This window comes from Bombina bombina, chromosome 3 (genome assembly GCF_027579735.1).
Source record: "Bombina bombina isolate aBomBom1 chromosome 3, aBomBom1.pri, whole genome shotgun sequence".
Taxonomy (NCBI): Eukaryota; Metazoa; Chordata; class Amphibia; order Anura; family Bombinatoridae; genus Bombina; species Bombina bombina.
In genome coordinates, this window is record NC_069501.1 from 837,983,329 (window position 1) to 838,008,514 (window position 25,186).

Consider the following 25,186-nt stretch of genomic DNA (forward strand, 5'->3'; position numbering starts at 1 on the left):
ATGCACTGTATGTATGCATGTACTGTATGTATGTATATACTGTATGTATGTACTGTATGTATGTATGTATGTATGTACTGTATGTATGTACTGTATGTACTGTATGTATGTATGTACTGTATGCATGTACTGTATGCACTGTATGTATGTATGTATGTACTGTATGTATGTATGTATGTACTGTATGTATGTACTGTATGTACTGTATGACTGTATGTATGTACTGTATGTATGTACTGTATTTATGTATGTGCTGTATGTATGTACTGTATGTATGTATGTATGTATGTATGTATGTATGTACTGTATGTATGTACTGTATGTACATATGTAGTTGAGCACTAGGACAAGTCATGTTTTAATAACATTGAAGCTAATTTTAACACAATTAATTTTTTTTTATATATTCATACGCAAAAATGCCCAACAAGTGACTCCAAAGTAAAAATATTTTTTTTTTTTCATGGATATATCAGGGCAGCACCAGCTATATAAAAGCATATTTAGGTGTTAGTTAATAGCACTGTGTCTATTTAAAGGGATATTAAAAGCAACATTTTTCTTTCATGATTCAGGTAGATCATACGATTTTAAACAACTTTCTGTTTTACTTCTATTACCAATTGTTCTTCATTCTCTTGGTATCTTTTTTTGAAAAGCAGGACTCTAAGGAGCTGGCCCATTTCTGGAGCACTATATTTCAGCAGTTTTGCCATTTTTTTTTATCTATTTGCAAAAGCACTAGATGGCATCAATACTTACTGCCATATAGTGCTCCAGATGCCTACCTAGGTATCTCTTCGACACAGAATATCATGGGAACAAAGCAAATTTGAAAATAGAAGTAAATTTGATCTTTTTTTTAATTATATGTAGTGATGTCGCAAACCTGAAATTTTGCGTTCGCGAACAGCGAACGCGAACTTCCGCAAAAGTTTGTGAACTGGCGAACTGGTCGAACCGCCATAGACTTCAATAGGCAGTCGAATTTTAAAACCTACAGGGACTATTTCTGGCCACAAAAGTGATGGAAAAGTTGTTTCAAGGGGACTAACACCTGGACTTTGGTATGCCGGAGGGGGATCCATGGCAAACTCCCATGGGAAATTACATAGTTGATGCAGAGTCTGGTTTTAATCCATAAAGGGCATAAATCACCTAACATTCCTAAATTGTTTGGAATAACGTGCTTTAAAACATCAGGTATGATGTTGTATCGTTCAGGTAGTGTAAGGGTTTTTTTTTTTAAATGTACACTACTGTTTTAGCAGATATGACTTGCACTGGTGTGACACTGTGCCTTGGCAGGACCTGGAGGGCACACGTGTGAGGGAAACTGACTGCTATTATTTCACAATAAAAAGGGTTTTGTTTTTTTTAAATGTATGTACACTACTGTTTTAGCAGATATGACTTGCACTGGTGTGACACTGTGCCTTGGCAGGACCTGGAGGGCACACGTGTGAGGGAAACTGACTGCTATTATTTCACAATAAAAAGGGTTTTGTTTTTTTTAAATGTATGTACACTACTGTTTTAGCAGATATGACTTGCACTGGTGTGACAATGTGCCCTGGCAGGACCTGGAGCGCACACGTGTGAGGGAAACTGACTGCTATTATTTCACAGTAAAAAAAAGGTTTTTTTTTGTTTTGTTTTTTTAAATGTACACTACTGTTTTAGCAGATATGACTTGCACTGGTGTGACACTGTGCCCTGGCAGGACCTGGAGCGCACACGTGTGAGGGAAACTGACTACTATTATTTCACAATAAAAAGGGTTTTGTTTTTTTTAAATGTATGTACACTACTGTTTTAGCAGATATGACTTGCACTGGTGTGACACTGTGCCCTGGCAGGACCTGGAGCGCACACGTGTGAGGGAAACTGACTGCTATTATTTCACAGATAAAAAAAAGGTTTTTTTTTTTGTTTTTTTTTAAATGTACACTACTGTTTTAGCAGATATGACTTGCACTGGTGTCACACTGTGCCCTGGCAGGACCTGAAACGCACACGTGTGAAGGAAACTGACTGCTATTATTTCAAATTAAAAAAAGGTTGTTTTTTTTTAAAAGGACCAGTCAACACAGTAGATTTGCATTATCAACAAATGCAAGATTACAAGACAATGCAATAGCACTTAGTCTGAACTTCAAATGAGTAGTAGATTTTTTTTCTGACAATTTTAAAAGTTATGTATTTTTCCACTCCCCCTGTACCATGTGACAGCCATCAGCCAATCACAAATGCATACACGTACCATATGACATTCATCAGCCATTCATAAATGCATACACACTTATTCTTGCACATGCTCAGTAGGAGCTGGTGACTCAAAAAGTTTAAATATAAAAAGACTGTGCGCATTTTGTTAATGGAAGTAAATTGGAAAGTTGTTTAAAATAGCATGCTCTATCTGAATAATCAAAGTTTAAATGTATACTACTGTTTTAGCAGATATGACTTGCACTGGTGTCACACTGTGCCCTGGCAGGACCTCAAACGCACACGTGTGAAGGAAAATGACTGCTATTATTTCAAATTAAAAAAAGTTTATTTTTTATTTTAAATGTACACTACTTTTTTTAGCAGATATGATTTGCACTGGTGTCACACTGTGCCCTGGCAGGACCTCAAACGCACACGTGTGAAGGAAAATGACTGCTATTATTTCAAATTAAAAAAAGTTTTTGTTTTTTTTAAATGTACACTACTGTTACACCAGATATGAGTGGTGGCACTGGGCAAGTGGGCACAGTATACGCTGTGAGCCTGAGCTGGCAGGCAGGCTGCAATTAGATTACACAGAGAAAAAAAAAAAGCAGACTGATGTTCTAGCCCTAAAAAGGGCTTTTTGGGGTGCTGTCCTTACAGCAGAGATCAGATGAGTCCTTCAGGACTGTAGTGGACACTGAATACACTAGCCTAGCTATCGATTTCCCTATTAAATCAGCAGCAGCTACACTGTCCCTCCTCTCACTAAGAATGCAGGCTCCGAATGAATCTAAAATGGATGCTGTCCAGGAGGTGGGAGGGTCTGGGAGGGAGTGTCTGCTGCTGATTGGCTGGAGTGTGTCTTGTGACTGTGAGCTACAGGGTCAAAGTTTACTCAATGATGATGAATAGGGTGTGGATCGAACATCGCATATGTTCGCCGTCCGCTGCGAACGCGAACATGCTATGTTCGCTGCGAACTATTTGCGGCAGAACTGTTCGCAACATCACTAATTATATGCTCTGTCTGAAGCTCAAATGAAAATGTTTGGGTTTAATATCTCTTTCATTCTATAAGTTTTGATAAAATAAAATATTGCATTATTTTCTATCACTATTTAGAACTACAAAAGTGCTTATTTATACATTATTTTATATGAATAACCAAATGTTATACTAAATGAAGATAATGAAATAAGACAAAGAAAGTATGCAACATTTAAACATTTTTTTTCAAGATTACATGTGGATGCCTCAAAATAGATTTTGCTTCATAGTCTCAAAGGATTATATTTTATAGCCCTCTGTACCCCAAAGATAATAGCTTATGAACAGATTCTTGAGGTTGCAATCTAAAGACTATAATAAGGATAGGCTAATTGCATCCAATTTTCGATTCTCATTACCACCTTTGTCAAGAGAAGAGATTGATTTTAAACCATTTTCAGATCTTGTTAAAATCTTTGTCAGAACAATGAGGTACTATCATTTCATTACTTAATATGTAAAGTGCAGTACATGATATTGTGGCCTTTTTTTTCTATTCTCCATGAGATTTTTTTTCTCTTGTTATTTATTATTCTTCATTTAGATTTACATCTTTAAGAATTTAACAGCCAATTGCACTTCTGGCAGAATATCAAACATTCAAAACATGACCTTTGAGTGACATTTGTATATTGCTATTAAATAATGTCTGACATGCTTGTTACGATATTTGAATGTTATTTCTAAACAATATAAACATAAAGTATTACTTTGAAATTAAATGAATTTTTTTAATTAGTGTTAGTTACCTGTATTATTATTAATATTTTTAGTTGTAAAAAATACATTTCACAAATATGTCTACTATAAATTGTGGGTTCAAATAAATGGGAAATGTGCTGCTTGAACATAATTTGCTGAGTATTTTCTCATTAGCATATTTATATATTGTATAATAGTATTTGTGTGCTATTACGTGAAACATCATTTTTGCTATCAATTACAAAAATGACATTTAATGACATTCTAGACCAGCTGTTAAAAGTACAATACACAACATGATTGCCACTGAGGAGTCATACAAGAAAATAAATATATTTTTGTTAATTGGCTAGAAGTGATAAAACGTATTTGGCTGGAATGTAGAAAATAAAAATAAGCCTCTTAATCCCATCACAAAAGATGAAATAGAGTTGGATACCTTTTAAAGCTTAACTGAATGGAAAGTATAGTACATAAGGGGAGCCATTAAAGGGATAGTAAACCCTAATGTTTTCTTTCATGATTCAGATAGAGCATGCAATTTTAAGCAACTTTCTAATTTACTCCTATTATCAATTTTTCCTCCTTCTCTTTGTATCTTTATTTTAAAAGCAGATGTTTAAGAGCCAGCCAATTTTTGGTTCAGAACCTGGGTTGCACTTGCTTATTGGTGGCTAAATGTAACTAACCAATCAGCAAGTGCAACCCAGGTATTGAACCAAAAATGGTCCGGCTCTTAAACATACATTTCTGTTTTTCAAATAAAGATACCAAGAGAAGGAAGAAAAATTGATAATAGGAGTAAATTAGAAAGTTCCTAACAATTGCATGCTCTATCTAAATCATGAAAGAAAAAAATTGGGTTTACTATCCCTTTAACTATGTAGAACAGTGATGACCAACGTCATAAAAAATGGGGGCCACATATCAATATTTAAACATCTTTTGAGGGTTAAATATTAATCTATGGCTATTAAACACATAAATATTAATATATTTCCTTAAAATATCCAGTGGCATAGGGGAGAGCAAAATCACTAATCCAATTTAAAATTATAGTAGTTTTTTTAAAAATAGGTGAATAACAGTAGAACAATATTGAAAATTTGAGGTTTGATTAAAAAATATATATTTGTTCTTTTGTGTGTATATAAAATATGCATTGTGAAAAGTAAATTAACACGAGGCTGATTTATCATTGCATCAATCTCAACGCATTCGCTGGAGTCAATACGCTCGCCAAACATCCCCAGACATTGCTGCCGCGAATCTACATATGACGGCCTTATTTATTAAAAAAAAGTCTGTCAAAAATACGCGTGTCAAGTGAGGCGCGATGAGCATCAGACTGTTGATAAAAAAGAGTCATCAATGTTGTGAATATTCTGTTTTTTCCAATTTTATTTATACCATTTCATTACTGTCCATGAACAAGCACATTTCTCTAAAGCCAATCTTTTATTTTTCATCCGTTAATGTGCAAGAAATAGCTAGATTTATACCCGAACAAACAATAATATCTCAAAAATTATTTTTTTATTTATTTGTTATACAAAAAATCTGATATATGATATTTTCACATAAATTAATGTGTATGTGTATTTCTAGAAATCATATCTCATGATTTTTTCTTTTTTTAAATGATTATTAATTCTAGAATTCGTACTTATATCTTTCCACATACGTATATATATAATATATATATATATATATATATATATATATATATATATATGTGTGTGTGTTATGTCAGAAATATTTTGCAAACATATTTACATGTCCCTAAATTATTTTTTTGTTCTAAACAATGTTGTCTTTCATATCACTGTGTTTATTTATACCACTATATGTATATAGTGTAAATATATAATTATTCTGAGCAAGAATAATTGCGAATATAATATGTAATGAGGGTATCGTAACAGCTGGGCCAGTTTTCTCTCTACACCTGTGTAACCCTTACTGATTGCAGTATAGTTTGAAACACCAACCCTACACAGATGTTAAAAAATGGGCTGGCATTTAAGATAACATTTTTTAATGAAAATGAAATTCAAGAGAAGGAAGAAAAACACAGAAAATACCATGACAGTAACAAAGTGATTTTAATTTCTGCTGTATCTGATTCATGACAGTTTAATGTTAGGTAGACTATCCCTTTGAGCTATCAGCTAAAGATTACATTGAATCAATCATCATTTGATTATTAAGATGATTGTCAGAAATATTACACTGTGTTGCCTAATGTCATCATCAATGTTTATCTTTAATACTAATTTCACATATACATACTTTCAAAGTATAATACACAATGTAACAAATGGCACTTACAAGTTCTGATGAGTGATCAATGACTCAAGTATAGAGCAATTTGATTTGTTAGTGATAGTAGAAAATGTATATTTCAATCAGATTGGCTGATTTCATTAATCATGTGAATATGCATTTACCAATAAGAAGTTGTGGAAATGTCTACCAGTTTGTGGGTTGTTTAGGAGTTTGAGTAGTGCGAAGTGAAGAGTGGGACCTTTTATTACTTGTGTTAAACATGGTGCAAATAGATTTATCCAAAAAAAAAGGAAGTTGGCAATACTAAGTAATGTATTAATTTCATTTTTTTCCCTATATCTACTAGTGCACCAAATTTGGACCAATAATTTGCACCAAATTTGGAGCAATATTATTGTCCCCTTGCTTTGTAATGGGAGACAAATATGTAACATAATCCATAAGGTGGGTAACATCTCCCTAAATTACATTTATTATCGAATATGCTTCATTGTCTTGCAGCATCCAACATAAACTTTCTGTTTTTTCAGACTCCCATTGATGTCTATGGCATTTGCGGCCTCAAGGGTGGCAGTTTGAACGATAGGTAAGTTGCGTAAGAATAGACGCGAGCGTACCTGTTGAATGTTTGATAAATTGACAAGAGGGTCAAATAGAGTTGAATGTGACGGCGCATGATCAGTATTCGGCTCGAATAACACAAGCATCGATCTACGTTGGATTGATATTGCGGGACATTTCAACATTTGACGATCTTGATGCTTTGTCAACTACGGCGGATCAACTTTGCATCTAATTTGATGCGAGATTTCAGCATTTTATCAGTTGAAGCATTGATAAATCAGCCCCTATTTATGTGTTTTTTGCAAACATGACCAAGTTTTAGTTGGGAATTGTGTAATATTTCCCTCAGGTGAACAATAAAAATAAGATTAATTGATCCAATATTATCAGAAAAATAAAACAGAACCCTATACCTCAAAAAACTAAAAAGCATGTAAGTACAGTTAATGGGAGAGTGACCAGATATCCCGTTTACTGTCTCTTTGTCACTAGAAATTATTTAAAGGATGTCCTGTTTTTTGTCATAAATTTTTACTTCATTTTTAGCAGCTCTGCAGCCTGGAAACCCCAGTGGAATGAAATTAGAGTAAAATAAAACAAGATAGCCTTGCTAGCTTTGTAATAGTGAGACTTGATTGCAAGACAAGATACCTCAAAGGGACAATAGAGTCTTAATATATTTTGCATATTTGAAAAAGCCCAACTTGCCTCAGCATTGCAACTCAAAAATTGCGCAATTCAGAGAGATCTGTACCTGTCCCTTGTCACATCTGCTAGTTGCAAGTGACTGTACATTATAATAAATGGAGCAGCATCTATCTCATAAATGTTCACCTCTACACATAGAACAAGCCCCACTGCAAAGGATACCTATACAGGTAATGAAGTATCCAAATATATACCCCAATACATAAATAAAAGTAAAATCAAGTGAAGCAATTCATTCAACCCACATATAATACACAGTGAACCAGGTCAGTGACCTTAATAAGAGTCCCAATTGAGAAGTGTCATCTCAAAAGTCTTATGTCTGTGTCTTAATATCCAAAAGTATCACCGATCTTAGTGCTGTGGAAAGTCCCGGGTCAAAAACAAGAGATGTGAAACGGTAATAACCGGCTATTTGATTCTGCACTGTAGAGTGGTCATATCCCCCAGACAGCTGTTTGTGACTGAATAGAGGCTGCTGCTCTGTGTAAGCGGAGGGTCTCTGTAAACTCCCTCCCAACAAAGCACTGAAATAAACGAGAAAAGACATGAGCGCACAGAGCCACTCTAAGGATAAAAGTTTTACTGTGCACTTTAAATAGCGCAATACATAGAAATACACGTACAAAAGTTAAAAAGTAATAAACAGTGTGTAACTAAATCACTGAGTGTTTCTACTCAGCAAGCGAAAGTCTGTCTTTGTAAATTGACGTAGTAACTCCTATAGTTTTTCACCGGTCTGGAGTACAAAACAGTAGGGAGACCTGTGTGAGGCTTGCATCAGTAGAGAAACACGTTACCTCAACGTGTTTCCTCTGGTATAATCCAGACTTTTTCAAGAGGGTTATTATGGAGCCTCCTTCCTCCTGGCTTAAATAGTAAATGTAAAATGTAAAATCTTTCCCGGTTTGAACAGAGGAATGTGATTGGTTGCTGTGTGTTCCGTTTGCTGTAAGGTATGATAGGGCTACTGGTATGTCAATCTAGCCCCTCAGGTTTAGCTCAATGCCCTCCAGGGAATATCATACCTTGAAAGTTGAAATAACTACTAAGTAACTCAAAGTAGCCACATAAATACACCTACAATGTAATAGCAAATTATACAATACCTAATACAATAAAGCAAAACATACATTAAAAAATACATTAAAAGATACATAAAAAGGTACAAAAGAGAGATTTGGATCAATATGTTTAAATTTGCGCAGCATAGTTAAACTTGTATTTGACCATCTTACATACCACATGATCTTTAATAGAAGCCTATAATTATAACCTGCATAGTTCAAGAAAAGAAATGTATGAATGCCGAATTACACCCAACAATTATTAGTGTACAAACTTCAAGCATGCACAATTGCACTTAAAAACAAGTTCCATTTTAAAGGAACCATAACCTAAGACCTTACAAACAACTTACATTATAGCAACAGGTAAATAGATCTAGTGCCAAGTTTCAAACTAAGGTGTAGATGAACCTATGTAAGAAAATACGCACCTGATAAATAATAAGATAGAACATGTTGTGATTTTAAAACCATAAAGGGATGTTAGATACCTTGTCTAAATTCAGAAACAGTTAAATGAATGCCTGTAAGTGGAGATCAATATTGAGTCCATGAGGATTCAATGAATTTGGAGTATTTAATTAATGGATCCAATATGTTTCTCGTTTCTGAAGGGCCTTTAGTCTATTGTTGGAAATATTGGGAGCAATCCAAACTAAAACTATGACTCTATGGCCTAGATTTAGAGTTTGGCGGTAGCCGTCAAAACCAGCATTAGAGGCTCCTAACGCTGGTTTTAGGCTACCGCCGGTATTTGGAGTCAGTCAGGAAAGGGACTAACGCTCACTTTCCAGCCGCGACTTTTCCATACCGCAGATCCCCTAACGTCAATTGCGTATCCTATCTTTTCAATGGGATCTTTCTAACTCCGGTATTTAGAGTCGTGGCTGAAGTGAGCGTTAGAAATCTAACGACAAAACTCCAGCCACAGAAAAAAGTCAGTAGTTAAGAGCTTTCTGGGCTAACGCCGGTTTATAAAGCTCTTAACTACTGTGCTCTAAAGTACACTAACACCCATAAACTACCTATACACCCCTAAACCGAGGTCCCCCCACATCGCTGCCACTCTATAAAAAATTTTTAACCCCTAATCTTCCGCTCCGTACACTGCCGCCAACTACGTTATCCCTATGTACCCCTAATCTGCTGCCCCTAACACCGCCGACCCCTATATTATATTTATTAACCCCTAATCTGCCCCCCACAACGTCGCCGCCAGCTACCTACACTTATTAACCCCTAATCTGCCGTCCGCACGCCGCCGCCAGCTACATTATAGCTATGTACCCCTAATCTGCTGCCCCTAACACCGCCGACCCCTATATTATATTTATTAACCCCTAATCTGCCCACCACAACGTCGCCTCCACCTGCCTACACTTATTAACCCCTAATCTGCCGAGCGGACCGCACCGCTATTATAATAAAGTTATTAACCCCTAATCCGCCTCACTCCCGCCTCAATAACCCTATAATAAATAGTATTAACCCTAATCTGCCCTCCCTAACATCGCCGACACCTAACTTCAAGTATTAACCCCTAATCTGCCGATCGGAGCTCACCGCTACTCTAAAAAAATTTTAACCCCTAAAGCTAATTTTAAACCTAACCCTAACACCCCCCTAAGTTAAATATAATTTTATTCTAATGAAATAAATTAACTCTTATTAAATAAATTATTCCTATTTAAATCTAAACTTACCTGTAAAATAAACCCTAATATAGCTACAATATAAATTATAATTATATTATAGCTATTTTAGGATTAATATTTATTTTACAGGCAACTTTGTATTTATTTTAACCAGGTACAATAGCTATTAAATAGTTAAGAACTATTTAATAGCTAAAATAGTTAAAATAATTACAAAATTACCCGTAAAATAAATCGTAACCTAAGTTACAATTAAACCTAACACTACACTATCAATAAATAAATGAAATAAACTACCTACAATTATCTACAATTAAACCCAACACTACACTATCAATAAATTAATTAAATACAATATCTACAATTATCTTCAATTAAACCTAACACTGCACTATCAATAAATTAATTAAATACAATATCTACAAATAAATACAATGAAATAAACTAACAAGTACAAAAAATAAAAAAGAACTAAGCTACAAAAAATAAAAAAATATTTACAAACAAATATTACAACAATTTTAAACTAATTACACCTACTCTAAGCCCCCTAATAAAATAACAAAGCCCCCCAAAATAAAAAAATGCCCTACCCTATTCTAAATTAAAAAAGTTCAAAGCTCTTTTACCTTACCAGCCCTGAACAGGGCCCTTTGCGGGGCATGCCCCAAAGAATTCAGCTCTTTTGCCTGTAAAAAAACCACATACAATACCCCCCCAACATTACAACCCACCACCCACATACCCCTAATCTAACCCAAACCCCCCTTAAATAAACCTAACACTAAGCCCCTGAAGATCTTCCTACCTTATCTTCACCATGCCAGGTTCACTGATCGGTCCTCGGAAGTGTTGATCCAAGCCCAAGCGGGGGCTGAAGAGTGACGTCCATCGTCGGGCTGAAGTCTGGATCCAAGCGGCGGCTGAAGAAATCCATCATCGGGCTGAAGTCGGAAGTCCATCATCGGGATGAAGTCTTCTATCAAGCCACATCTTCAATCTTCTTTCTTCTGGAGCGGAGCGGAGCCATCTTCTTCCAAGCTGACGCGGAACATCCTCTTCAACCGATGCCTACTCGCAGAATGACGGTTCCTTAAATGACGTCATCCAAGATGGCGTCCCTCAAATTCCGATTGGCTGATAGGATTCTATCAGCATATCGGAATTAAGGTAGGAATATTCTGATTGGCTGATGGAATCAGCCAATCAGAATCAAGTTCAATCAAATTGGCTGATCCAATCAGCCAATCAGATTGAGCTCACATTGTATTGGCTGATCGGAACAGCCAATAGAATGCGAGCTCAATCTGATTGGCTGATTGAATATTCCTACCTTAATTCCGATTGGCTGATAGAATCCTATCAGCCAATCAGAATTCGAGGGACGCCATCTTGGATGACGTCATTTAAAGGAACCGTCATTCGGCGAGTAGGCATCGGTTGAAGAGGATGTTCCGCATCGGCTTGGAAGAAGATGGCTCCACTCCTCTCCAGAAGAAAGAAGATTGAAGATGCGGATTGATAGAAGACTTCATCCCGATGATGGACTTCCGACTTCAACCCGATGATGGATTTCTTCAGCCGCCGCTTGGATCCAGACTTCAGCCCGAGGATGGACGTCACTCTTCAGCCCCCCGCTTGGGCTTGGATCAACACTTCTGAGGACCGATCGGTGAACCTGGTATGGTGAAGATAAGGTAGGAAGATCTTCAGGGGCTTAGTGTTAGGTTTATTTAAGGGGGGTTTGGGTTAGATTAGGGGTATGTGGGTGGTGGGTTGTAATGTTGGGGGGGGTATTGTATGTGTTTTTTTTACAGGCAAAAGAGCTGAATTCTCTGGGGCATATCCCGCAAAGGGCCCTGTTCAGGGCTGATAAGGTAAAAGAGCTTTGAACTTTTTTAATTTAGAATAGGGTAGGGCATTTTTTTATTTTGGGGGGCTTTGTTATTTTATTAGGGGGCTTAGAGTAGGTGTAATTAGTTTAAAATTGTTGTAATATTAATTTTCTAATGTTTGTAAATATGTTTTTATTTTTTGTAACTTAGTTCTTTTTTATTTTTTGTACTTTAGTTAGTTTATTTAATTGTATTTATTTGTAGATATTTTATTTAAATAATTTATTGATAGTGTAGTGTTAGGTTTAATTGTAAATAATTGTAGATATTGTATTTAAATAATTTATTGATAGTGTAGTGTTAGGTTTAATTGTAGTTAATTGTTGGTATTTTATTTAATTAATTTAATGATAGTGTAGTGTTAGGTTTAATTGTAACTTAGGTTAGGATTTATTTTACAAGTAATTTTGTAATTATTTTAACTATTTTAGCTATTAAATAGTTCTTAACTATTTAATAGCTATTGTATCTGGTTAAAATAAATACAAAGTTGCCTATAAAATAAATATTAATCCTTAAATATCTATAATATAATTATAATTTATGTTGTAGCTATATTAGGGTTTATTTTTCCGGTAAGTATTTAGATTTAAATAGGAATAATTTATTTAATAAGAGTTAATTTATTTCGTTAGAATAAAATTATATTTAACTTAGGGGGGTGTTAGGGTTAAAATTAGCTTTAGGGGTTAAAAAATTTATTAGAGTAGCGGTGAGCTCCGATCGGCAGATTAGGGGTTAATACTTGAAGTTAGGTGTCGGCGATGTTAGGGAGGGCAGATTAGGGGTTAATACTATTTATTATAGGGTTATTGAGGCGGGAGTGAGGCGGATTAGGGGTTAATAGCTTTATTATAGTAGCGGCGGCGTGCGGACAGCAGATTAGGGGTTAATAAGTGTAGGCAGGTGGAGGCGACATTGTGGGGGCAGATAAGGGGTTAATAAATATAATATAGGGGTCGACGGTGTTAGGGGCAGCAGATTAGGGGTACATAGGGATAATGTAAGTAGCGGCGGTTTACAGAGCGGCAGATTAGGGGTTAATAATAGTATGCAGGGGTCAGCGATAGCGGGGGTGGCAGAATAGGGGTTAATAAGTGTAAGGTTAGGGGTGTTTAGACTCGGGGTACATGTTAGAGTGTTAGGTGCAGACATAGGAAGTGTTTCCCCATAGAAAACAATTGGGCTGCGTTAGGAGCTGAACGCGGCTTTTTTGCAGGTGTTAGGGTTTTTTTCAGCTCAAACAGCCCCATTGTTTTCTATGGGGGAATCGTGCATGAGCACATTTTTGAAGCTGGCCGCGTCCGTAAGCACCGCTGGTATCGAGAGTTGAAGTTGCGTTAAATATGCTCTACGCTCCTTTTTTGGAGCCTAACGCAGCCATTCTGTGAACTCTCAATACCAGCGGTATTTAAAAGGTGCGGCCAGAAAAAAGCACGCATAGCTAACGCACCCCTTTGGCCGCAGAACTCTAAATCTAGGCGTATGATTGTGGGGATTGGAATTATGGTAAAATCTAAAGTGATCTGGTACACTGTGTGAGTCTACTTTATTCTTAATATATATAGTTTTGATCATCCTCTTTGTTCTCCCTACATAGAAACATTTGCATTCACAAGTAAGTAGATATACTACATATATTTTAAGGGTTAATTTAGTGGCAGTATATTACTACATAGAATGTATCCGGACAAGTGTGTGACGGTCTCGTTGTGGAAGCAACTCACAATACCTTGTTACCAGCATCTAGCTAAGAGATCTGGAGATACTGGACAGCAAGTAATCTAGGGAGTTGCTGATAAAGACTGTGTGATAGAACTCTGGAGTGGGGACTGTGCAGTGAAATCTAAACACATATACGAGACCGGAATTACAGTCCGGACATATCAGAGTCACGAAGGGCTGTGGCCACGTCTATGATATGCTAATTAAATACTGCCATCTTGTGAGTGCAACTTTTGCTTGTTTTGTGCATGAAAATAAATTGCTTTTTTTGCTACCTTGAATCGGTGGGCGCTGTGTGTTTTTTATCTTTCGGCTGCCTTTGTTGTCAGGACCAGAAAGCCCGGACCGCACACCAAGCTGCAACCGTTCAAGGGAAGTAATTGTTTTGAACTTTAATTCAACATAAATTCTTACTTTTAAGTGGGACTTATAGTTTATGAGAAGGGAAAAAAAGCAATTATCAATTCTTTATTTATTATTTTTTATTAAATTTTATCAATTGTGCAAGTATATATAATATTGTAATAGGTTTTGAATTGGTGTCATCAAACGGTTCATTTTGTTGGATGATTTTAATTATATGAATTTAGACTATATTAGTTTTTTTCCGTTTTTAAAAGTAAATTAGATAAATTAGATAAATTAGACTGTTGTTTAAACCAAGGGAGCGCTGATATTTGTTTGTTTAAGATATACTACATATGTGTTGTTGATATCACAAAAAGAATCACCTTTTCGTATGAACTTACACATCCCACATCTATTTTGGTTGCACAGCCAAGTCCCATTTCCCCTGCTCAACCAATTAGAATTAGAACCAATGTTAGCACCTTTAGTATTGATAGGTCTTAATTTGGACGGGGATAAAATTCTTTAAAAATATTTATTCTTTTTAAAAGTTATTAGTGGTCTTTCAGGAATATTTTTTTCCCAATACAGGATCACTTGTTAGAATGGTCCAATGTTTTTTTAGAATCTTTTGAATATCCTTGCTTCCCTGACTAAAGATTGTTATAAATCTGACCTCATCTAGATGATTTTCTCTAGTTTTACTAGAGGGATTTAACATGTCTAGTCTGTTCATTATGGAAACCTTGTTCTTTACTTCCTGGATCAAATCGGAGTCATATCTTTTTTCAGTAAATCTCTGATCAAGTAATTGAGCCTCTGTTAGATAATCTGTTGTGTGTGTACAATTTCTCCTAATTCTCTGGTACTGGCCTAGAGGGATATTGTTCTTCCACCTTTGTAGGTGCCCACTGTTAGCGTTGAGAAACCCATTCTTATCCGTAGGTTTTCTATAATTTTTTACAGCGATTTTATTATCATTATCCACAAAAAACAATAAATCCAGAAACTCAATCTGGGTCCTTTGGATGCTACTAGTAAACTTTAAATTCATATTATTCTTATTGATGAAATCTATGAATTAATGAATTAAAACCTCATTGCCGTTCCATATGATAATGATATCATCTATGTACCTGTAATATCGTACTTAATATCCTACTAGATGTGCCTTGAATGGATTATTGTACCAAATGTATGTGTTTTCAAATCGATCCATATAAAGATTGGCATACGACGGGGCAAATGTGGTGCCCATCAACGTACCCTGTGTTTGTAAATAGAATTGTGATTCAAATTGAAAATAATTGTGTAATAGAATGAATTCTATTCCTGCTAGAATAAATATAATCTGGGCAATGGGGAGTAAACTATTGTCCATATTTTTCTCAATTGCTTTAATCTCTAAATTTTGGGGGATACACGTGTACAATGCAGAAACATCGCACTTGATCCATAAAAAAGTGTCCTCCCACTCTATACCTTAAAAAAAAATTATTACTTGTGTAGTGTCTTTTATAAAAGATTTGGTATTTTTAACCAGAGGCTGTAAAATATGATCTATATATGTTGACAAATTACTTGTCAAGGACCCCACACCAGAGATGATGGGTCTCCCGGGGGGGTCCACTAAGGCTTTATGCACCTTAGGTAGATGGTAGAAAACGGGGTACTTGGATATCTCTCAAGGATAACATTGAATTCATCATTGTTAATAATATTATCTGATTTTGTTTTGATCAGAACCTCCTGAAGTTTTTTTATGTAAGTACTAGTAGGGTCAAAGGTTATAATTTTATATGTATTTTTATCATTAAGGATTCAATATGCCTTTTTAAGGTAGTCAGACCTATCCTGGACCACTACCCCGCTTTCCTTATCTGCTGCTCTAATAATCAGTTTGGGGTCATTTTTTAATTTGATTAAAGCTTGTCTTTCATGTATTGACAGATTACCATTGAATTTGTGAACCCAATTTTCTTTATTGCATTCCCACATCAAGGATAAATCTCTGTTGACTAATTTGTTAAAGATTCCTGTGTACAAACTGGGAAAGATTTTACATTTACTATTTAAGCCAGGAGCGAGGAGGCTCCTTAATAACCCTCTTGAAAAAGTCTGAATGATACCAGAGGAAACGCGTTGAGGTAACGTGTTTCTCTACTGATGAAAGCCTCACACAAGTCTCCCTGCTGTTTTGTACTCTAGACCGGTGAAAAACAATAGGAGTTACCACGTCAATTTACAAAGACGGACTTTCGCTTGCTGAGGAGAAACACTCAGGCCTAGATTTGGAGTTTGGCGTTAGCCGTGAAAACCAGCGTTAGAGGCTCCTAACGCTGGTTTTAGGCTACCGCCGGTATTTGGAGTCAGTGATTAAAGGGTCTAACGCTCACTTTTCAGCCGCGACTTTTCCATACCGCAGATCCCCTTACGTCAATTGCGTATCCTATCTTTTCAATGGGATCTTTCTAACGCCGGTATTTAGAGTCGTTTCTGAAGTGAGCGTTAGAGCTCTAACGACAAAACTCCAGCCGCCGGAAAATAGCAGGAGTTAAGAGCTTTCTGGGCTAACGCCGGTTCATAAAGCTCTTAACTACTGTACCCTAAAGTACACTAACACCCATAAACTACCTATGTACCCCTAAACCGAGGTCCCCCCACAGCGCCGTCACTCGATTTAAATTTTTTAACCCCTAATCTGCCGACCGCCACCTACGTTATACTTATGTACCCCTAATCTGCTGCCCCTAACACCGCCGACCCCTGTATTACATTTATTAACCCCTAACCTGCCCCCCACAACGTCGCCGCCAGCTACTTACAATAATTAACCCCTAATCTTCCGACCGCAAAGCACTGCCACCTACGTTATCCTTATGTACCCCTAATCTGCTGCCCCTAACACCGCCGACCCCTATATTATATTTATTAACCCCTAATCTGCCACCCTCAACGTCGCCGACACCTGCCTACACTTATTAACCCCTAATCTGCCGAGCGGACCTGAGCGCTACTATAATAAAGTTATTAACCCCTAATCCGCCTCACTAACCCTATCATAAATAGTATTAACCCCTAATCTGCCCTCCCTAACATCGCCGACACCTACCTTCAATTATTAACCCCTAATCTGACGACCGGAGCTCATCGCTACTATAATAAATGGATTAACCCCTAAAGCTAAGTCTAACCCTAACACTAACACCCCCCTAACTTAAATATAATTTACATCTAACGAAATTAATTAACTCTTATTAAATAACTTATTCCTATTTAAAGCTAAATACTTACCTGTAAAATAAATCCTAATATAGCTACAATATAAATTATAATTATATTATAGCTATTTTAGGATTAATATTTATTTTACAGGCAACTTTGTAATTATTTTAACCAGGTACAATAGCTATTTAATAGTTTACTAGTTAAAATAATAACAAATTTACCTGTAAAATAAATCATAACCTAAGATATAATTAAACCTAACACTACCCTATCAATAAATTAATTAAATAAACTACCTACTATTACCTACAATTAACCTAACACTACACTATCAATAAATTAATTAATTAAACACAATTCCTACAAATAAATACAATTAAATAAACTAGCTAAAGTACAAAAAATAAAAAAGAACTAAGTTACAAAAAATAAAAAAATATTTACAAACATCAGAAAATTATTACAACAATTTTAAACTAATTACACCTACTCTAAGCCCCCTAATAAAATAACAAAGACCCCCAAAATAAAAAATTCCCTACCCTATTCTAAATTAAAAAAGTTAAAAGCTCTTTTACCTTACCAGCCCTGAACAGGGCCCTTTGCGGGGCATGCCCCAAGAATTTCAGCTCTTTTGCCTGTAAAAAAAACACATACAATACCCCCCCCCCCCCCAACATTACAACCCACCACCCACATACCACTAATCTAACCCAAACCCCCCTTAAATAAACCTAACACTAAGCCCCTGAAGATCTTCCTACCTTGTCTTCACCATCCAGGTATCACCGATCCGTCCTGGCTCCAACATCTTCATCCAACCCAAGCGGGGGTTGGCGATCCATCATCCGGTGGCTGAAGAGGTCCAGAAGAGGCTCCAAAGTCTTCCTCCTATCCAGCAAGAAGAGGACATCCGGACCGGCAAACATCTTCTCCAAGCGGCATCTTCGATCTTCTTGCATCCGGTGCGGAGCGGGTCCATCTTGAAGCAGGCGACGCGGATCCATCCTCTTCTTCCGTTGTCTCCCGACGAATGACGGTTCCTTTAAGGGACGTCATCCAAGATGGCGTCCCTTGAATTCCGATTGGCTGATAGGATTCTATCAGCCAATCGGAATTAAGGTAGGAATATTCTGATTGGCTGATGGAATCAGCCAATCAGAATCAAGTTCAATCCGATTGGCTGATCCAATCAGCCAATCAGATTGAGCTTGCATTCTATTGGCTGTTACGATCAGCCAATAGAATGCGAGCTCAATCTTATTGGCTGATTGGATCAGCCAATAGGATTGAACTTGATTCTGATTGGCTGATTCCATCAGCCAATCAGAATATTCCTACCTTAATTCCGATTGGCTGATAGAATCCTATCAGCCAATCGGAATTCAAGGGACGCCATCTTGGATGACGTCCCTTAAAGGAACCGTCATTCGTCGGGAGACAACGGAAGAAGAGGATGGATCCGCGTCGCCTGCTTCAAGATGGACCCGCTCCGCACCGGATGCAAGAAGATCGAAGATGCCGCTTGGAGAAGATGTTTGCCGGTCCGGATGTCCTCTTCTTGCCGGATAGGAGGAAGACTTTGGAGCCTCTTCTGGACCTCTTCAGCCACCGGATGATGGATCGCCAACCCCCGCTTGGGTTGGATGAAGATGTTGGAGCCAGGACGGATCGGTGATACCTGGATGGTGAAGACAAGGTAGGAAGATCTTCAGGGGCTTAGTGTTAGGTTTATTTAAGGGGGGTTTGGGTTAGATTAGGGGTATGTGGGTGGTGGGTTGTAATGTTGGGGGGGGGGTATTGTATGTGTTTTTTTTACAGGCAAAAGAGCTGAAATTCTTGGGGCATGCCCCGCAAAGGGCCCTGTTCAGGGCTGGTAAGGTAAAAGAGCTTTTAACTTTTTTAATTTAGAATAGGGTAGGGAATTTTTTATTTTGGGGGTCTTTGTTATTTTATTAGGGGGCTTAGAGTAGGTGTAATTAGTTTAAAATTGTTGTAATAATTTTCTGATGTTTGTAAATATTTTTTTATTTTTTGTAACTTAGTTCTTTTTTATTTTTTGTACTTTAGCTAGTTTATTTAATTGTATTTATTTGTAGGAATTGTGTTTAATTAATTTATTGATAGTGTAGTGTTAGGTTAATTGTAGGTAATTGTAGGTAGTTTATTTAATTAATTTATTGATAGGGTAGTGTTAGGTTTAATTATATCTTAGGTTATGATTTATTTTACAGGTAAATTTGTTATTATTTTAACTAGGTAACTATTAAATAGCTATTGTACCTGGTTAAAATAATTACAAAGTTGCCTGTAAAATAAATATTAATCCTAAAATAGCTATAATATAATTATAATTTATATTGTAGCTATATTAGGATTTATTTTACAGGTAAGTATTTAGCTTTAAATAGGAATAAGTTATTTAATAAGAGTTAATTAATTTCGTTAGATGTAAATTATATTTAAGTTAGGGGGGTGTTAGTGTTAGGGTTAGACTTAGCTTTAGGGGTTAATCCATTTATTATAGTAGCGATGAGCTCCGGTCGTCAGATTAGGGGTTAATAATTGAAGGTAGGTGTCGGCGATGTTAGGGAGGGCAGATTAGGGGTTAATACTATTTATGATAGGGTTAGTGAGGCGGATTAGGGGTTAATAACTTTATTATAGTAGCGCTCAGGTCCACTCGGCAGATTAGGGGTTAATAAGTGTAGGCAGGTGTCGGCGACGTTGAGGGGGGCAGATTAGGGGTTAATAAATATAATATAGGGGTCGGCGGTGTTAGGGGCAGCAGATTAGGGGTACATAAGGATAACGTAGGTGGCAGCGCTTTGCGGTCGGAAGATTAGGGGTTAATTATTGTAAGTAGCTGGCGGCGACGTTGTGGGGGCAGGTTAGGGGTTAATAAATGTAATACAGGGGTCGGCGGTGTTAGGGGCAGCAGATTAGGGGTACATAAGTATAACGTAGGTGGCGGTCGGCAGATTAGGGGTTAAAAAATTTAAATCGAGTGGCGGCGATGTGGGGGGACCTCAGTTTAGGGGTACATAGGTAGTTTATGGGTGTTAGTGTACTTTAGGGTACAGTAGTTAAGAGCTTTATGAACCGGCGTTAGCCCAGAAAGCTCTTAACTCCTGCTATTTTCCGGCGGCTGGAGTTTTGTCGTTAGAGCTCTAACGCTCACTTCAGAAACGACTCTAAATACCGGCGTTAGAAAGATCCCATTGAAAAGATAGGATACGCAATTGACGTAAGGGGATCTGCGGTATGGAAAAGTCGCGGCTGAAAAGTGAGCGTTAGACCCTTTAATCACTGACTCCAAATACCGGCGGTAGCCTAAAACCAGCGTTAGGAGCCTCTAACTCTGGTTTTCACGGCTAACGCCAAACTCCAAATCTAGGCCTGAGTGTTTCTCCTCAGCAAGCGAAAGTCCGTCTTTGTAAATTGACGTGGTAACTCCTATTGTTTTTCACCGGTCTAGAGTACAAAACAGCAGGGAGACTTGTGTGAGGCTTTCATCAGTAGAGAAACACGTTACCTCAACGCGTTTCCTCTGGTATCATTCAGACTTTTTCAAGAGGGTTATTAAGGAGTCTCCTCGCTCCTGGCTTAAATAGTAAATGTAAAATCTTTCCCAGTTTGTACACAGGAATCTTTAACAAATTAGTCAACAGAGATTTATCCTTGATGTGGGAATGCAATAAAGAAAATTGGGTTCACAAATTCAATGGTAATCTGTCAATACATGAAAGACAAGCTTTAATCAAATTAAAAAATGACCCCAAACTGATTATTAGAGCAGCAGATAAGGAAAGCGGGGTAGTGGTCCAGGATAGGTCTGACTACCTTAAAAAGGCATATTGAATCCTTAATGATAAAAATACATATAAAATTATAACCTTTGACCCTACTAGTACTTACATAAAAAAACTTCAGGAGGTTCTGATCAAAACAAAATCAGATAATATTATTAACAATGATGAATTCAATGTTATCCTTGAGAGATATCCAAGTACCCCGTTTTCTACCATCTACCTAAGGTGCATAAAGCCTTAGTGGACCCCCCCGGGAGACCCATCATCTCTGGTGTGGGGTGTAATTTGTCAACATATATAGATCATATTTTACAGCCTCTGGTTAAAAATACCAAATCTTTTATAAAAGACACTACACAAGTAATAATTTTTTTTTAAGGTATAGAGTGGGAGGACACTTTTTTATGGATCAAGTGCGATGTTTCTGCATTGTACACGTGTATCCCCCAAAATTTAGAGATTAAAGCAATTGAGAAAAATATGGACAATAGTTTACTCCCCATTGCCCAGATTATATTTATTCTAGCAGGAATAGAATTCATTCTATTACACAATTATTTTCAATTTGAATCACAATTCTATTTACAAACACAGGGTACGTCGATGGGCACCACATTTGCCCCGTCGTATGCCAATCTTTATATGGATCGATTTGAAAACACATACATTTGGTACAATAATCCATTCAAGGCACATCTAGTAGGATATTAAGTACGATATTACAGGTACATAGATGATATCATTATCATATGGAACGGCAATGAGGTTTTAATTCATTAATTCATAGATTTCATCAATAAGAATAATATGAATTTAAAGTTTACTAGTAGCATCCAAAGGACCCAGATTGAGTTTCTGGATTTATTGTTTTTTGTGGATAATGATAATAAAATCGCTGTAAAAAATTATAGAAAACCTACGGATAAGAATGGGTTTCTCAACGCTAACAGTGGGCACCTACAAAGGTGGAAGAACAATATCCCTCTAGGCCAGTACCAGAGAATTAGGAGAAATTGTACACACACAACAGATTATCTAACAGAGGCTCAATTACTTGATCAGAGATTTACTGAAAAAAGATATGACTCCGATTTGATCCAGGAAGTAAAGAACAAGGTTTCCATAATGAACAGACTAGACATGTTAAATCCCTCTAGTAAAACTAGAGAAAATCATCTAGATGAGGTCAGATTTATAACAATCTTTAGTCAGGGAAGCAAGGATATTCAAAAGATTCTAAAAAAACATTGGACCATTCTAACAAATGATCCTGTATTGGGAAAAAAATATTCCTGAAAGACCACTAATAACTTTTAAAAAGAATAAATATTTTTAAAGAATTTTAGCCCCGTCCAAATTAAGACCTATCAATACTAAAGGTGCTAACATTGGTTCTAATTCTAATTGGTTGAGCAGGGGAAATGGGACTTGGCCGTGCAACCAAAATAGATGTGGGATGTGTAAGTTCATACGAAAAGGTGATTCTTTTTGTGATATCAACAACACATATGTAGTATATCTTAAACAAACAAATATCAGCGCTCCCTTGGTTTAAACAACAGTCTAATTTATCTTGCAGTTAAAAATTATTTACTTTTAAAAACGGAAAAAAACTAATATAGTCTAAATTCATATAATTAAAATCATCCAACAAAATGAACCGTTTGATGACACCAATTCAAAACCTATTACAATATTATATATACTTGCACAATTGATAAAATTTAATAAAAAATAATAAATAAAGAATTGATAATTGCTTTTTTTCCCTTCTCATAAACTATAAGTCCCACTTAAAAGTAAGAATTTATGTTGAATTAAAGTTCAAAACAATTACTTCCCTTGAACGGTTGCAGCTTGGTGTGCGGTCCGGGCTTTCTGGTCCTGACAACAAAGGCAGCCGAAAGATAAAAAACACACAGCGCCCACCGATTCAAGGTAGCAAAAAAAGCAATTTATTTTCCGATCAGCCAATAGAATGCGAGCTCAATCTGATTGGCTGATTGGATCAGCCAATAGGATTGAACTTGATTCTGATTGGCTGATTCCATCAGCCAATCAGAATATTCCTACCTTAATTCCGATTGGCTGATAGAATCCTATCAGCCAATCGGAATTCAAGGGACGCCATCTTGGATGACGTCCCTTAAAGGAACCGTCATTCGTCGGGAGACAACGGAAGAAGAGGATGGATCCGCGTCGCCTGCTTCAAGATGGACCCGCTCCGCACCGGATGCAAGAAGATCGAAGATGCCGCTTGGAGAAGATGTTTGCCGGTCCGGATGTCCTCTTCTTGCCGGATAGGAGGAAGACTTTGGAGCCTCTTCTGGACCTCTTCAGCCACCGGATGATGGATCGCCAACCCCCGCTTGGGTTGGATGAAGATGTTGGAGCCAGGACGGATCGGTGATACCTGGATGGTGAAGACAAGGTAGGAAGATCTTCAGGGGCTTAGTGTTAGGTTTATTTAAGGGGGGTTTGGGTTAGATTAGGGGTATGTGGGTGGTGGGTTGTAATGTTGGGGGGGGTATTGTATGTGTTTTTTTTACAGGCAAAAGAGCTGAAATTCTTGGGGCATGCCCCGCAAAGGGCCCTGTTCAGGGCTGGTAAGGTAAAAGAGCTTTTAACTTTTTTAATTTAGAATAGGGTAGGGAATTTTTTATTTTGGGGGTCTTTGTTATTTTATTAGGGGGCTTAGAGTAGGTGTAATTAGTTTAAAATTGTTGTAATAATTTTCTGATGTTTGTAAATATTTTTTATTTTTTGTAACTTAGTTCTTTTTTATTTTTTGTACTTTAGCTAGTTTATTTAATTGTATTTATTGGTAGGAATTGTGTTTAATTAATTTATTGATAGTGTAGTGTTAAGTTAATTGTAGGTAATTGTAGGTAGTTTATTTAATTAATTTATTGATAGGGTAGTGTTAGGTTTAATTATATCTTAGGTTAGGATTTATTTTACAGGTAAATTTGTTATTATTTTAACTAGGTAACTATTAAATAGTTCTTAACTATTTAATAGCTATTGTACCTGGTTAAAATAATTACAAAGTTGCCTGTAAAATAAATATTAATCCTAAAATAGCTATAATATAATTATAATTTATATTGTAGCTATATTAGGATTTATTTTACAGGTAAGTATTTAGCTTTAAATAGGAATAAGTTATTTAATAAGAGTTAATTAATTTCGTTAGATGTAAATTATATTTAAGTTAGGGGGGTGTTAGTGTTAGGGTTAGACTTAGCTTTAGGGGTTAATCCATTTATTATAGTAGCGATGAGCTCCGGTCGTCAGATTAGGGGTTAATAATTGAAGTTAGGTGTCGGCGATGTTAGGGAGGGCAGATTAGGGGTTAATACTATTTATGATAGGGTTAGTGAGGCGGGTTAGGGGTTAATAACTTTATTATAGTAGCGGTGCGGTCCGCTCGGCAGATTAGGGGTTAATAAGTGTAGGCAAGTGTCGGCGACGTTGTGGGGGGCAGATTAGGGGTTAATAAATATAATATAGGGGTCGGCGATGTTAGGGCAGCAGATTAGGGGTACATAGGGATAACGTAGGTTGCGGCGGTTTACGGAGCGGCAGATTAGGGGTTAAAAAAAATATGCAGGGGTCAGCGATAGCGGGAGCGGCAGATTAGGGGTTAATAAGTGTAAGGTTAGGGGTGTTTAGACTCGGGGTACATGTTAGAGTGTTAGGTGCAGACGTAGGAAGTGTTTCCCCATAGGAAACAATGGGGCTGCGTTAGGAGCTGAACGCTGCTTTTTTGCAGGTGTTAGGTTTTTTTTCAGCTCAAACAGCCCCATTGTTTCCTATGGGGATATCGTGCACGAGCACGTTTTTGAGGCTGGCCGCGTCCGTAAGCAACTCTGGTATCGAGAGTTGCATTTGCGGTAAAAATGCTCTACGCTCCTTTTTTGGAGCCT